The sequence below is a fragment of the Lithobates pipiens genome, unplaced genomic scaffold (genome assembly GCF_037356315.1).
Source record: "Lithobates pipiens isolate NorthernLeopardFrog02 unplaced genomic scaffold, aLitPip1_a1.2 Scaffold_25, whole genome shotgun sequence".
NCBI lineage: Eukaryota > Metazoa > Chordata > Amphibia > Anura > Ranidae > Lithobates > Lithobates pipiens.
Genome location: NW_027507787.1, coordinates 12,805,781 through 12,821,666, shown reverse-complemented (window position 1 = coordinate 12,821,666; position 15,886 = coordinate 12,805,781).

Here is a 15,886-nt window from a genome sequence, read left to right as displayed (position 1 = left end):
GAGCACTAACACCAGCACAGTGATAGAGTGCACTGACACCAGCACTGTGATATAGAGCACTGACACCAGCACCAAGATAGAGAGCACTGAGACCACACCAGCACCGAGATCGAGAGCAATGACACCACACCAGCACCGAGATAGAGAGAGAGCACTGACACCAGCACCGAGATAGAGAGCACTGACAGCAGCACTGATACCAGCAACTCGCTGCTGGGCACCAAAAATATGACACTGCTCAACCTCTTCAAGCAGGAGGGTACGGGCATATAGTACAGTGTGCTTTTTTTGTACAAGGAAGTGAGCCAAATGTGGGAAAAAGGTCTGCGGGCTCCTGCTCCTCATCCAGGATAATGTCATCCTCCTCGTTCTCCTCTCCCCATCCACACACAACAACAGGGATCCCAGAAAGGTTTAAAGCATGCTCTTCTTGCTCCTCCTCATCTGCCCCGGCACCATCCTCCTCTGACTCCTCTTCAGACTCCTGTTGACTTGTCTCAGACAGAGTAGCCCCCCCTGGGAATTCATCAAGCATTGTGACTTCCGCATCTTCCTGCTCCTGCTCCTCCATGGCTTGATCAATGACACGACGCAATGCACACTCCATAAAGAAGGCAGTTTGATGATCTCATCAAATGGCCACAGAAGTCTGCATGCGTCGCGCATGAGCAGCCACTGGCGCGGTGACAAAAAACAAGCTCCCCAGAACCTGTTCTGCCGCAGAGTTCATACAGGTAGACGTTAACTGCACGTTTCTGCTGGAGCAGCCTATCAAGCATATAGAAGGTTGAGTTCCATCGCGTCGGGCAATCGCAAATAAGACGTCTGACCAGCAGATTGTGTCGCCGCTGAATGTTAGCAAGGCGAGCCATGGCCGTGTAAGATCTTCTGAAATGGGCCTGCCGCAAGATGTCCTGGACCCCAGGGTATTTGACAATGAATCACTGCACGACCAAGTTTAAGACGTGTGCCATGCATGGGACGTGCATAATTTTGCCCTGTTTCAATGCGCTAAGCAGATTGGCATCGTTGTCACACACCACTTTACCAACTGTCAAATTGAGCGGTGTTAGCCACTGATCTGCCTGTGAACGCAAAGCTGAAAGGAGTGCAGGGCCAGTGTGACTCTTGGCTTCCAGGCACAACAGATGCAGCACAGCATGTCAATGTCTCACCTGGCATGTCAAATAGGTTCTGGGAGCTTGAGCGGCACAGCGGAAGAGTTGCTAGCAGTGGAAAAGGAGGAGTCAGCCGAGGAGGAGAGGGAGGAGGATGGAGTAGGAGGAGGAGAAGAAGAGCCAGGCCTGCATGTAATCCGTGGCGGTAAAACCAAATCTACACGGGTGCCACGGGTTACATGCTTGACAGCCATCAGAAGGTTCACCCAGTGGGCAGTAAAAGTGATATACCTTCCCTGCCCGTGTTTGCTAGACCATGTGTCTGCGGTCAGATGTATCTTGGCACCGACACTGTGTGCCAGAGATACATTCACTTGCCGCTGAACATGGCCATATAGCTCTGGGATGCCCTTCTGTGAGAAATACTTCCTTCCTGGGACCTTCCATTGTGGTGTTCCAATGGCCACAAATTTTCGAAAGGCCTCCGAGTCCACCAGTTTATATGGCAGTAGTTGGCGGGCTATCAGTTCTGACAAGCCAGCCGTCAACCATTGGGCAAGAGGGTTATCCGGCGTCATCATTTTTTTACGCTCAAACATTTGGCCCAAGGAAGCCTGCCTTTTTGCAGAAAAACGTGAGGATGGCGTGATGGAAGGTGGAGTAGAGGACAATTGTGAGGAGAGAGGAGAAGGAGAAATAGAAGACGAGGCTGGATGGTGAGAGCCTGGAGTGTGGCTTTGTGTGTTCCGTTGCTCCCACTGGGCTCGGTGATGCCAGCTCATGTGCCTTCTTAAGTCGGTCGTCCCTAGGTGAGTGTTGGGCTTACCGAGACTTATGCGTTGACTGCAAAGATTGCAGATGGCAACACTATTGTCAGCAGCGGGCATGTTAAAAAAAGCCCACATTGCGGAGCCATGTACCGGTGTCCTGGGAGCGCCAGATGTGACCGTACATGGTTGATGCCTCGCTCCTGATACATTAGCAGTCTGCTTTGTCCCTCCTGTGCAATGTAAGTTCTTCCTGCTTCTCCTCCCTATCTGCTGGTCCATATCTCCCTCTGAACTCCCCTCCTCTTCCTCTCTTGTGGGCACCCACGTGACATCACTAGACACGTCATCATTGACATCACCTTCCCCACCCCTATAATTAGAGATCTCGGAGTAGGCAGCAACAGCGGGGACCAACCTCCTCCTTGGGCTGATCTGGGTACTGTCGTCAGATTGCTGAGTGGCGGTTGTTGCTACCTCCTCTTCCTGATCCAATGCCATCGGAAATGTCTTGATATGGATCGGAAAATAATTCCTGTGACTCAAGCGGAAGGTATATGGTGGTGGTGGGGTTGGTGGTAGTGTCTTTGGGGGTGCACACAGCAGAGAGTGAAGAAGAGGGTGCAGATCGAGAGGATGAGGAGGGTGCAGAAGAGTAAGGCTGAGTAAGCCACTCAACCAAGTCTGGTGCGTCCTTTGACGTAATCGCACGCACCTTCTGCAATTTGCCACTTTGGCTCAAGCCTGTTGCTTCTGCCCTACCCCTACCACCCCTGCGGAAGGGCCTGCCTCTTCCTCTGCCTGTCATTTTTTAAATGACCCTGTGACAAAAGTCTCTAGAGAAGTGCAGTATGTATGTGGAAGAAGGTATATAACACCCCGCTTCAATCTGTTGTTTTTGAGGGCCACTGGTCTATCACACCAGTTATAATACTTTTTTTTTTATTGCGTTTGTCACTCTTTGTAGTAGAACCGCTCAGCAGTCACAATACTGCACAGTGGAAATGCACTATACTATGCTTTCTATATGTGCAAGTATTTTATATGTGTATTACACACTTATATACTGCACACCAAATAGTACACCTATACCAGTCCTTAAAATGACCTTTGTGGACCTAGTAGCTAGTGATTTGCAGACTGTCCCTAAGTCCCTACACTGATAAAAGACTGCTGCAGAATAGGTCAGCAGTCAGAAGCAGTGCACCACAACCCTATATATTGTACACCTATACCAGTCCTTACAAGGACCTTTGTGGACCTAGTAGCTAGTGATTTGCAGACTGTACCTCAGTCCCTACACTGATAAAAGACTGCTGCAGAAACCAGAAGTTATCTGCAGCATAGCCCTGCACCAGCATCCTATATATTGTACACCAATACCAGTCCTTACAAGGACCTTTGTGGACGTAGTAGCTAGTGATTTGCAGACTGTCCCCCAGTCCCCACACTGATAAAAGACTGCTGCAGAAACCAGCAGTAATCTGCAGCACAGCCCTGCACCAGTACCCTATATATTGTACACCAATACCAGTCCTTACAAGGACCTTTGTGGACCTAGTAGCTAGTGATTTGCAGACTGTCTCTCAGTCCCTACACTGATAAAAGACTGCTGTAGAAACCAGCAGTAATCTGCAGCACAGCCCTGCACCAGCACCCTATATATTGTACACCAATACCAGTCCTTACAAGGACCTTTGTGGACGTAGTAGCTAGTGATTTGCAGACTGTCCCCCAGTCCCCACACTGATAAAAGACTGCTGCAGAAACCAGCAGTAATCTGCAGCACAGCCCTGCACCAGTACCCTATATATTGTACACCAATACCAGTCCTTACAAGGACCTTTGTGGACCTAGTAGCTAGTGATTTGCAGACTGTCTCTCAGTCCTTACACTGATAAAAGACTGCTGTAGAAACCAGCAGTAATCTGCAGCACAGCCCTGCACCAGCACCCTATATATTGTACACCAATACCAGTCCTTACAAGGACCTTTGTGGACCTAGTAGCTAGTGATTTGCAGACTGTCCCCCAGTCCCCACACTGATAAAAGACTGCTGCAGAAACCAGCAGTAATCTGCAGCACAGCCCTGCACCAGCACCCTATATATTGTAAACCTATACCAGTCCTTAAAAGGACCTTTGTGGACCTAGTAGCTAGTGATTTGCAGACTGTCCCTCAGTCCCTACACTGATAAAAGACTGCTGCAGAATAGGGCAGCAGTCAGCAGCAGTGCACCACAACCCTATATATTGTACACCTATACCAGTCCTTACAAGGACCTTTGTGGACCTAGTAGCTAGTGATTTGCAGACTGTCCCTCAGTCCCTACACTGATAAAAGACTGCTGCAGAAACCAGCAGTAATCTGCAGCATAGCCCTGCACCAGCACTCTATATATTGTACACCTATACCAGTCCTTGAAAGGACCTTTATGGACCTAATAGTAATAGCAAGCTAGTGATTAAACTGACTGTCCCTGCTGCACACAGCGTCCATTCCCTACACTGACAAAAGACAGCTGCAATCACCAGCACAGCAGTGCACTGAACCCTATATACTGTACTACACCTATACCAGTCCTTAAAGGACTTTTGTGGACCTAATAGCTACCGATTTGTGTCACTACACTCTGTCCCTGCTCCACACAGCAACCTCTCCCTACACTGACATAAGACAGAATGTAAAATGGCCGCCAGACCAGGTCTATTTATAAGGTAGGGGGTATGTCCAATTGTCCATGTGCTGAAATGTCTCAATTGGCTGTCCTGTACCCCATCATGGGTCAAAGTTCTTTCACACTGTAAACACATATGTCCGCCAGGCAAACAGTGGCAATAGTCCGCCGATCGGGCGAATTGCGAATACGCAAAGTTCGCCACGAACCGACCGCCGGGCGAACAGTTCGGCCATCCCTACCTTTCAGTGGCTATCAGTGATGCTTATCACTGCCCTGATTATCTGTGCAGCCCCAACATTGCCCATCAGTGCTGCCAGTCAGTGGCTATGAGTGATGCTTATCAGTGCCCATCAGTGCAGCCTCACTCAACATTGTGTTTCAGTGCTGCTAGTCAGTGCCCAGCAGTGCTGCTAATCAGTGCCCACCAGTGCTGCCAATCAGTGCCCATCAGTGATGCTTAATAATGCCCATCAGTGCCCTGATTATCTGTGTAGCCCCAACATTGCCCATCAATATTGCTTGTCAAAGGGGGTGAAAGTGCTCTGTAGGCAAGTGGTTAATACTGCTTTGAAGAGCCACTAAACATAAACTACAAGTAGTATATATCACTTGTAGCATTGTGACTAGGGATGAGCATTGGGTGTTCACCCATTCGCCGAAGAGTGAACATTATGGGTCGTTTGCGTTAAATTTGGGCATTGCGGAATGCCCCATAATGCATTGCTGTATGATGATTGGCCAAAGCAGGCACCTGAACTGCATGCTTTGGCCAATCACAATGCCCTCTGCTAAGAGAGCCATAATTGGCCAAAGGCAGGCTGCCTTTAGCCAATCATGGCTCAGGGGGACTACACTATATAAGGCTGCTTACACGGTGGCCATGTGTACTGGTGTGGACAGAGCGATAGCTTGATTTAGATTAAGCAGGCAGGTTATTCAGTTAGTGACGGTGTATAATTAGTTTAATGAAAAGAGATTTAGTTGGGGGGCATGGCTGGCAGCCGAGGCAATGGCAGCGTGAGGAGAGAGCTCCGTGTCCATCCAGTGCCATCCAGTGACTAAAAGCGACATAAGAAGGCACAGTGAGGCAGCCCTGATAGCATAACTAGATAACAACAAAGCTATCATCCACCGCGGAAATGAACAAAAGAAATCCAGAGCGAGGCCCAAAAAGCTGACTGATTTCTACAGCACGGCGGACGTGAAAGGGTCCCAAAATGGCGCAGAGGCCTACGAACAACGGTGTGGCCGAGAGGTACCTCCAGGAACGATGGTCAGCACCAGGCATCATCCCTAGGACACAGCAGAAGATCCTTCCCTGCAGCATCCCCTGTGCAGAGCCCGCAGAAAGCATCACAAAAAAGCTCAGTGGAACATAGATATCCAGATGAGCTGGGGGGTCATGACACATCCTAGGACAGTACCAAAGAGTTCATAGAACAGATGCATGACTTCCCCACCCTGGACCAGCCACTAACTGACACTATGATGAAAGATATGCTGGTGACCTTAAGGGGCTCATTACATAGAGACTTAATGGAATGCACAACTCAGCTGGAAGCTGAGGTCACTGCCATAGGGGAGAGTATCTCACACTGAGGATAAAATGGGAGAATTTGCTGCGGCCCACAATGAGCTTGTAGATGCTTATAATAGTGTGGAGGATGAAATACAGGCGATCAAAAGCAAAATGGTGGATTTAGAAGATTGCGCAAGGAGAAATAATGTGAAATTGAGAGGGGTAGCTGAATCTATTGCCCCAGCAGACTTGCGGGAATATGTCCAACAATTCATTTCTGCACTGCTGCCAAATACAAAGGAAAGGGAGGCGATTGTAGATCGTGCACATCGCTTACTTAAACTCAAGCACTTGCCAGACATGGTGCCATGAGACTTTATAGCACGAAATCCACTTCTTTCATGTAAAAGAAGAGCTGATGAGATACACCAGAAAGAACATGCCTCTACCTGACCCCTATGCAGATATTTCAGTGTACACTGACATCTCGCAACACACCATGCAGGCACGCAAAAACCTGGCCACACTGACAAAGCTATTTCAAAACCACAACTTACCTTATACCTGGGGTTTTCCTACAAAAATCATCATAACCAGAGAAAACAAAACGTATGCTATTACAAATCTGGAAAATGGGTTGAAACTGGCACGACAATGGAAGCTTATCCCAGATGACGATAAAGCATCCACTGAATCTTCTGCTCATAAAATCACATCTGAGTGGCAAAAAGTTTAATCAGGATGACACCAAGGCCTCACCCATATGAGAAGTGCAATGCCTCATGTCCTTTATTAACCTAACTAGCCTAGGCACTGGATTTCAGGGAGCACAGTCCCCTAAATTGTGCTGAACAAAAGTTTTCACACATGGCCATATTTTTCACTTTTTTTTTCTATGTTTTCTTGTTTCTCTACCCTTTTTTTTTCTATGTTTTTTATATAGCAGCATGTTATAACGAAACTCCTCAGCAAGGAAAAACTACAGCTACAAGATGGTCAGTCCTGTACAGGATCTTCAGTCTCCAGAAATCCATTCCATGACTTTTGCTGCCATCTTCAGGAAAAATTAAGGTACTACACAACTTTTTACAAATCGCTGAGCAAAATTTAGCACTGACTTCTTATGACAAAAATGACTATTAAAGTAATCTCTTTTAATGCACATGGCCTAAATAGTCCATTTAAAAGGAGGATCATGTAGCAAGAAGCAAAAAATCTCAAAGGCGACATTCTATGCATCCAAGAGACTCATTTATCCCAGAGTAAACAGCCCAAATGCATGGACAAATCATTTCCTTCGTGTGAAATTGGCACCCCATATTTGTAAAATCTGAATAAAAATATACCATTCGTTTGCGCCGCATTTGTGCTGGTTTGTGTTGCAAAAATTAGCATTTGAGATATTAAACATTCAATTTAATGCAAGCCCCACCCACTTTGCACCCCATATTGCTGAATTTTAAAAAGAAATGCACCATTAGTTTGTGCCGCGTTTGAGCCGCAAAAATAAAGGTTTGTGCCACTTTGGTTGCGGAGATATTGTGCGTTATAGTTGCTGCAACCCTGCCCAAACCAGCACAAACGCAGCACAAACGAATGGCGTATTTGTTTTTAAAATTCAGGACTATGGGGTGCAAAGCGGGTGGGGTTGCAGCAACTATAACGCACAATATCTCTGCAATCAAAGTGGCATAAACGTTTATTTTTGTGGAACAAACCAGCACAGACGTGGCACAAATGAATAGCGCGTTTGTTTTTAAAATTCAGCACTGTGGGGTGCAAAGTGGGTGGGGTTGCAGTAGCTATAACGCGCAATATTTCCGCAACCAAAGTGGTACAAACGTTTATTTTTGCGGCACAAACGAATGGTGCTTTTTTTTTTAATGCAGCACTATGGGGTGCAAAGTGGGCGGGGTTGCAGCAAATATAACGCACAATATCTCCGCAACCAAAGCAGCACAAACATTTATTTTTGCTGCAAAAACCAGCACAAACGCGGCACAAATGAACGGTGTGTTTGTTTTTAAAATTCAGCACTATGGGGTGCAAAGTGGGCAGGGTTGCAGTAACTATAACGCACAATATCTCCGCAACCAAAGTGGCACAAACGTTTATTTTTGCGGCACAAACCAGCACAAATGCAGAACAAATGAATGGCGCATTTGTTTTTAAAATTCAGCACTATGGGGTGCAAAGTGGGTGGGGTTGCAGTAACTATAACGCACAATATCTCCACAACCAAAGAGGCACAAATGTTTATTTTTGCAGCACAAACCAGCACAAATCCGGCACAAACAGCTCATATCTTGGTAGGTTTGTAGTTGTACCATACTCTTTCCATTTTCAGATGAAGGATTGAACAGTGCTCCGTGAGATGTTCAAAGCTTGGGATATTTTTTATAACCTAACCCTGCTTTTAACTTCTCTACAACTTTATCCCTGACCTGTCCTGTGTGTTCCTTGGCCTTCATAATGCTGTGTGTTTGCTGAGCTTCTCTAACAAACCTCTGAGGGCTTCACAGAACAGCTGTATTTATACTAAGATTAAATTAAATTTACTAATTGGGTGACTTCCGAAGGCAATTGGTTCCACTAGATTTTAGTTAGGGATATCAAAGTAAAGGGGGCTGAATACTAATGCACGCCATACTTTTGACATATTTATTTGTAAAAAATGTTGAAAACCATTTATCATTTTCCTTCCACTTTACAATTATGTGCCGCTTTGTGTTGGTCTATCACATAAAATACATTTACATTTTTGGTTGTAACGTGACAAAATGGGGAACATTTCAAGGGGTATGAATACCTTTTCAAGGCACTGTAACAGTACTAGACCCCACGTCATGTTTTATTGTTGTCTTTGCCCATATTTGAAGAAATTCTCATCATTTCTGGATTTAGTGACACAGCAGGAAGCATAGACTTCTTTTTGACCGGGAGGATAACAAAAATCTGAAAGAGGTCCTCTCTGTTCTGCTAATAAAACTTCTCCTGTAAAACTAAAAACTTAAAGCGGAGGGCCGTTTAAAAAAAAAAAAAGTCAGCAGCTGCAAACACTGCAGCTGCTGACTTAATCTGACTTAATCAGCCCACTTACCAGTCCAGGGCGCCCGCAATGTCGGCTGCCCGAGGCCGACCCATCCCTCGGCTCTCGGGTCCCGGCGCCGCCATTCCTTGTAAGGGAAACAGGCAGTGGAGCCGTACGGCTTCACTGCCCATTTCCCACTGTGCATGCGCGAGTCACGCAGCGTTTTGTGAATGGGACGCGCTGTGTTCTGGAACACACAGTTCCCAGAACACAGCGCGACCCATTACCCAGAAGACGCCGCACGCAGGAGAAAAGAAAGAAGATCTCCGCAGAGGAGGAAGAGGAAGATTAGGATTATGTACCTAGCAACAGGCACTTTTGGTAAGTAAAAAAAAAAAAAATTTTCATTTTTTTTTTTTTAGATTTTTTTGTAATTTTTAATATTTTTTTTTTTTCAGGGTGGCCCTCCACTTTAAAACCTATTCCTTTTTGATTCTTTCTATCTTTCTTTTTTTTCTGTCCTAATGCCATAACAGGAAGTGAAGAAGAATATCTCCAAAAAAAAAAGAAAAAACAAAAAAAAGAAAGCAATTGGCTTTATTAGGAACGAACCTATAGTCAAAAGTAACTTTCATGGCATCCTCTACAAAAACAACAAGAATTCATAATAAAATAAAACAAAACAGCACAACTGGCACATTGGTCTATTAATAGGTTATATGAAAAAATTGGTAAATGACGACAATGTCATATTTCGAAAGTCTAAAATACAATAAGCCAAAACCAGGACCTTATGCTAACTGTGAAGCATCGTGGAAGGAACAGTGATCTGCTATGCTTCCTCTGGGTTTAGAGAGCTTGCAGCCTTTGAAGGGCCAAAGAAATCCATATGTTTGTGTTTTTTAGGCCCCTTTCACATGGGCAGACAAATCTGGCTGCCTGCCAGTTATTTTGACAGACCCCGGTCAGACCATCTATTGCCCTCTCTGGAGCAGTGGATGTAAATGGACATGTGTCCCTTTACACCCACAAACATCCAATCTAATCCCATCAGCTAAAAAACATACAAATGGGGGATCCTTTTATCCATCTGGTGGTTCGGATCAGATGACAGTTGGATGTAAATGGACAGGTGGTCCGTTTACATCTGACCGTTCATAGAGGAAAGTAGGTTGGGTCCACTCTGCATAAGTGGAATGGACAGAGACATGTCATTCTCCTGCTCAGTGTGGATTAGGAGAAAGATCCCCCGTTAAGCAGGTGGATCCACGGGTGGAGTCAAAGGCAGTGTGAAAGAGCCAATATTTAGGTAGGAGGATTTCTTCAAAACTGCCATTTACACAAGTGTCACTGGGGTAAAATTTGCCCTTGTTAAAGTGATAACTATGACATTTTAGATTTCCCAGCAGTTTTTGCCACAAAGACAACTAGAGATGGCAACTCTCCTCAGTGGGGTCACAGAAAGCATTAAAAACAAAAAATGTAGGCTTTAGATAAATGTTTTACCTGTTATCTGTCACTGATATTATAATTTTTTTTCAAATGTATTAATTGCCTTAATTTTCAGCCTAATCTTTGCCCTAAAAAGGTACAATTGTTTGGAGTATAAACTGTTCAGGGAAGACAATTACAGGAATTACAAGCATGAAAAACTGTACCTGCTTTTGGCAATTCAATAAGATGGACTCAAAACTTAGCATAAATTCATGATGGGCTGAAGCTGGTTATACTGTATAGAGTTCTGATATGGGCCATAAAGAATTGCAAATTCCCACAGCAAAAGTGAATGTCTGTATTATCTAAATCAGAGGTCTCCAAACCTTTCAAACAAAGGGCCAGTTTACTGTCCTTCAAACTTTAGGGGGGCTGGATTGTGGTAAGCGAGGGTAGAAAATGTCCCGGGTCCAGAATAAACATAGCCTTTTGGTGGTCTATAGGAGGATTAGTGCCCCATTATTGATACTAGTGTGAAGAGTAGTGCCCCATTGTTGGTGTCAGTGGGAGGAATAATGCCCCGTCATTAGTGTCAGTGTCAATAATTATGTCTCACTGTTGGTGGCAGTGGGAGGAATAGTGACCCAAAGGTCGGATAAAGGCTAGTCAAGGGCCACATCTGGCTCTCGGGGCAAAGTTTGGAGACCACTGATCTAAATGCATATTCATTCTGTTCACATAGAAAAAACACACTGACACCAACAATGCTTGTAGCTGAACGCTAAGAGTAAGAAAAATCCAATTTGCAGTGGGGCTTTGTTGGAATTGAACATGAATTAATGTTATATATCTAAAGTTTTACACATCTGTTTGTACAACCAAACTCAGCCATATTGATATTTGCAGTCCCACATGTTTAAAAGGTATAGAGGAATGTGGCAACAAACAGAATCTGCATAGCAAAGGAGTTATCTTCAGCCCACCTGGTGTGCACGAAGCTTCAAAGAGAATGATGATGAAGACGGCCCAGGGCACATCGACTGCAATACTGTCCCCATATGCCAAATATGGCAGGACAGTCTGTAATATAAGGAGGACTGTCATGTGAACACTGATTGGTCCAAAGCAATTGGGACTGGCATTAGGATGCGGTTTGGATGGTTTGTTTTTATCAAAAGGGAATGTTTGAATGAGAGCTTCCTCTCACTCCACCATGAGGACAGCCGCGAGGACCTGCTAAGTATTGCTTGTATTGTATTCTGATTGTATGCTATGTACTCTTGTAACTTCTATTGATACCTTATGCAAGCTTTCTTATTTCCTTGGGAAATAAATAAGATTTGATTGATCTTAGACCGTGTATTTGGTTTCATAGCTAATTGTTATAGTATGGTGATATTAACGATAGCATGTGCTCAGAGTATTAATATATAGGGCCTAGACAAAGTAATACATAACTGATAATAATAATAGTTTGTATTGATCAGTTACTTCATTTGACACCCCAGAAAGGCGTGTAGAAGGTATTTTACACAGAATCCACAAAAATCGAATGTATTTTTGTTTCTGAGTCCCTGTAAGCACAGATCCTCAGGCACCCAGAACTGGAAATCATCTCTAGTGTGGACAAGATTGGCGCTAGCTCGCGAATTCTGAAAGCACGCTTGGATGAGCATGAAAATTCTGTGAGATATTTCACCGGTGAAACGGACGTGTAGAACCTGGTGAGAACTGTGGCTGATATATGTATGTACGTTAATGTTGTATTGTGCTGCAGACCTGTAACCAGAGGGCAAGTTAGCGCACTGGTGAGGTAGGGACCGATCATCCCTGGTTATGTGATATAACCGCCGATTGACAGGATAACCATACAACTTTGAGGGAAAAGTGGAAATCCCCACGTGAGTGTGAAAAAGCTCTCTGTCCCAATAGAAATTCCATGTGGCCTGCAATTGGAGAGGAGAGCATTGATTAAGAGTGTGTTCCACTGAAGAAATTCGTGGTTAAACGGATTTGTATTTGTTTTGTTTTGTTTTTTCCTTTTGCGTTTTTTTGTGTTTGTTGTGGGACTACAGGTGAAAGCTAGCTTCTAAACAGCTTTATCTGTGTCTTTGTGTGTGCTTGGTATCTGTTCGTCTAGTGTATTGCTAATGCAAAGTGTTGGTTAGAGATTGACAGGAATTACCATACATCTTTGAGGAAAAAGGAAAAAAGTGGGGGAAATATAGGTTTTTATTTCTACCCACGTGAGAGTGAAATAGCTCTGGTCCAATAGAAGATGGCCTGCAACCTAAGACATTTATTAAGAGTGTGCCTTGTGTCTTGGATGCTGTAGAACCACAAGTCACTGTAGATTTAAACGGTTCGTATCTGGGTTTTTTCTTGTTTTTTGGTGGGACTACAGGTGAAAGATAGCTTTTAAACAGCTTTATCTGTGTCTTTGTGGGTGTTATCTATCTGTTCGTCTGTGTCTATTGTCTAAGCAACTGGTTGAGCAACTTTAGTGTGGGTTGGCTAATTAGCATATCAATGGAAGCCATTGAAGGTTTCATTAGCAAGCATGGTGGTATTAGATCTCAATCTACACAAGAGAGTGATCTAAAACACCAATTTAGGGAACTTTTGAGACAATGTTATACACATAACGATCTCATAAGTAATAAGTCAAAAAAAGGCAGGAAACAGAGAATGGCCAATGCCTTATGCATGTTAGTGAGAATGAAAGAAATTGCGGAACAAAAAGAATTAGAATGGTTTGCTGAAAGAGAACAAGTAATGGAACAGGTAAGAAATATATTAATGGGGATTATAAAGGCTGATGCAGATGCTCGTAATCGGATTGAACAGTTAGTGACTGAGAAATGTATATTGCAAGATTAGATGAATTAGAACAAATGTGTAAATTAAGAGAAAGTTGCATTGCCTCTTTGAATCAAAGGGAGGCTGATAATTTGCAGTTGATTACAATGCTTAAGGCACAAGCAGCCATAATGGAGTTGTCCTCCAAATGTGCAATGGTGGAGATACCCTCCGTGCATGCTCAGTATATGGAAAAAATAGAAGGGGAACATGAAGAAAACCCGTATGCTATTATCACTGCAAATGATATTACTGTGATGGGAATCGATCTGGAAGAGGCAAATAAAGGTGCGATAACTGCACTTGAAATTGATTCAGGAGTTGAAACAATGGAAACTTCTGAGGACTCCTCAGACAATGAAAGAGTAAAGTCTGTTCATTCCAATCGCAGTAATATTATCCAGCAATGTGGGTTTCCAGCGCCATATGCTCAAAGAAGGGCCTATGCAGGGAAACCAGAGCTAAAATGTTTTTTGTGTAAAGGGGGGGGGGGGGGTCACATCGCAAAATATTGTTTGGGGGCAAATAATAGTATCAAAAGGAGATCATACCCGAAAACAACCCCAAGGCATTATGTGTGTTATTCAGCCAGGTGGGGTAGCCATCCAAAGCATGGAACCCATAGTAATCAAACCCATTTCCCATGTAAGACCCAAATGCGGAGTCTACAAACTGAAAAGCAATATGTAGGACAGTTGCGTAAAGTCAAAATGGAGGTAGCCGCATGGTTATTCAAATATAGCGCTGGGGGAAACAATGTTAGCAGAACTTAGTGAGCTGCAGGCATGGTAAGAATATTCTGGTCAATGTTTCCCTGCCATGAAAAAGGTTTGATGTGAGTTTCAGGTTCAGAATATGATAGAGGACCTTGATATATATATATATATATATATATATATATATTTTTTTTTGTATTTTCAAGAATAAACCTCTGAATTGGTATTGTGTTTTTTTTTGTGGTTAAAGATGTTTCTGTTATGAGTATTGTTTTTTTTTGTTTCTTTACTCTTCTCTTATTTCCAATTTTTGTAAACTGCTCCTGAGTAATATCCAATATTGCTGCTTAATATAAGAATTGTGTGTAATCACTGTCTATGTGTACCTTTTCCAGAAACCAGGGAAGAAGTTAAACTGGTTTGGATACTGACATTTGCATTTGTTTGCAGGTCTGTCAAAGTGAGAACAACAGTGGGAAAATATAGCAGAACAGGGGTTAGGTTATGGTAAATGCATAATTGATTATCACAGGGTACCATGAGCTCATTAATTAGTAATTGTTTGCAAACAATGAAAAATAAATAGTACTAAAGAGTTATAAATTAAGCTACAATGTTGTGATGAGATACATATGCTTTGTTTTTTTTAGTTTTTTGTTTTTCCCATTAACTAATTGTCTTTTAGATCAGAATGAGCACTCTTCTCAGGAGAAAAGTCCATGGATATTGTTAACTAAAAGTTGAGTGTTTGTCATTGTTTTATGGTGGTTGTCTTATCGTGTTGTTTGTGTGATAATGGCCAGATTTTATTTATTTATTTATTTATTTATTTTTTCTCTAAAAAAATTTTTTATATTGGTTTAGTCGTCTATTTTATTTTTATTTTTGTTCAAGTGGAAAAATTTGTATGTTTAGTCCACCTGAAAGGGGGGCAATTGATGATGCCCTCAGTTAAGCAGCTGGAAGCCATTCTAAGCCGCTGGAGCCTTGTGTTTTTTTTCTGTTTTATTTTCATTCAGGTGGAAAAGAGTTCCAAAAGTTTTAGGCTTTGTCCACCTGAAAGGGGGTAGTGCATTCATCGTAGAGATACAGAAATGCATTGTCTTTTTAGCTTGTTAAATTGAGAATTTTTGAGAGGCAACACTGACGTTCAGTTTTAAACATTTTTGATCATACCATGGGGATCCATTTTACAGTGGGTTCAGCCTAAAGAGGTCATGGTTGTTTGGATAGTTTGGTCAGAGTTGCAGAAGCCAGGAATACTAAGGTCCTGGGTTCCAAGGAGGGAACTATAAGTAAACATGGTAAGCAGATATTGTGGATAAGAATTTGATACTGCTCTTGTTTTTCACTTCCAGAATCCTGGTGGAGCGAGAATTGGAGAGGCTTCTGGAACATGGATGACAGATGATCATCTGGTTGGCAGTTTGTCTGTGCCACACCACACCACAAATTTGTTCTGATAAACATCAGGAGAGGAAAAAAAACTGAAAGATTCAGATTAATACTTGTTTTTTTTCTTATGGACAATGTGGTGCGAATGCTGAATCTGAAACAACAGAACTTGTGAAATATTTTTGCTGAAGTCTCTCCTGATGAATGCAAACATGTTATTAATACATGTGCAATGGGTTGGAGGTTGGGGAAGGAATATGACACATCCAATCCGTCAGAACATGAAAATGTAAAATATGTGTTTTTTTGTTGGAAGGAGGAATTGAAAGAAGGAAGGTTTTAATATATGACATGTATTGATGTAACG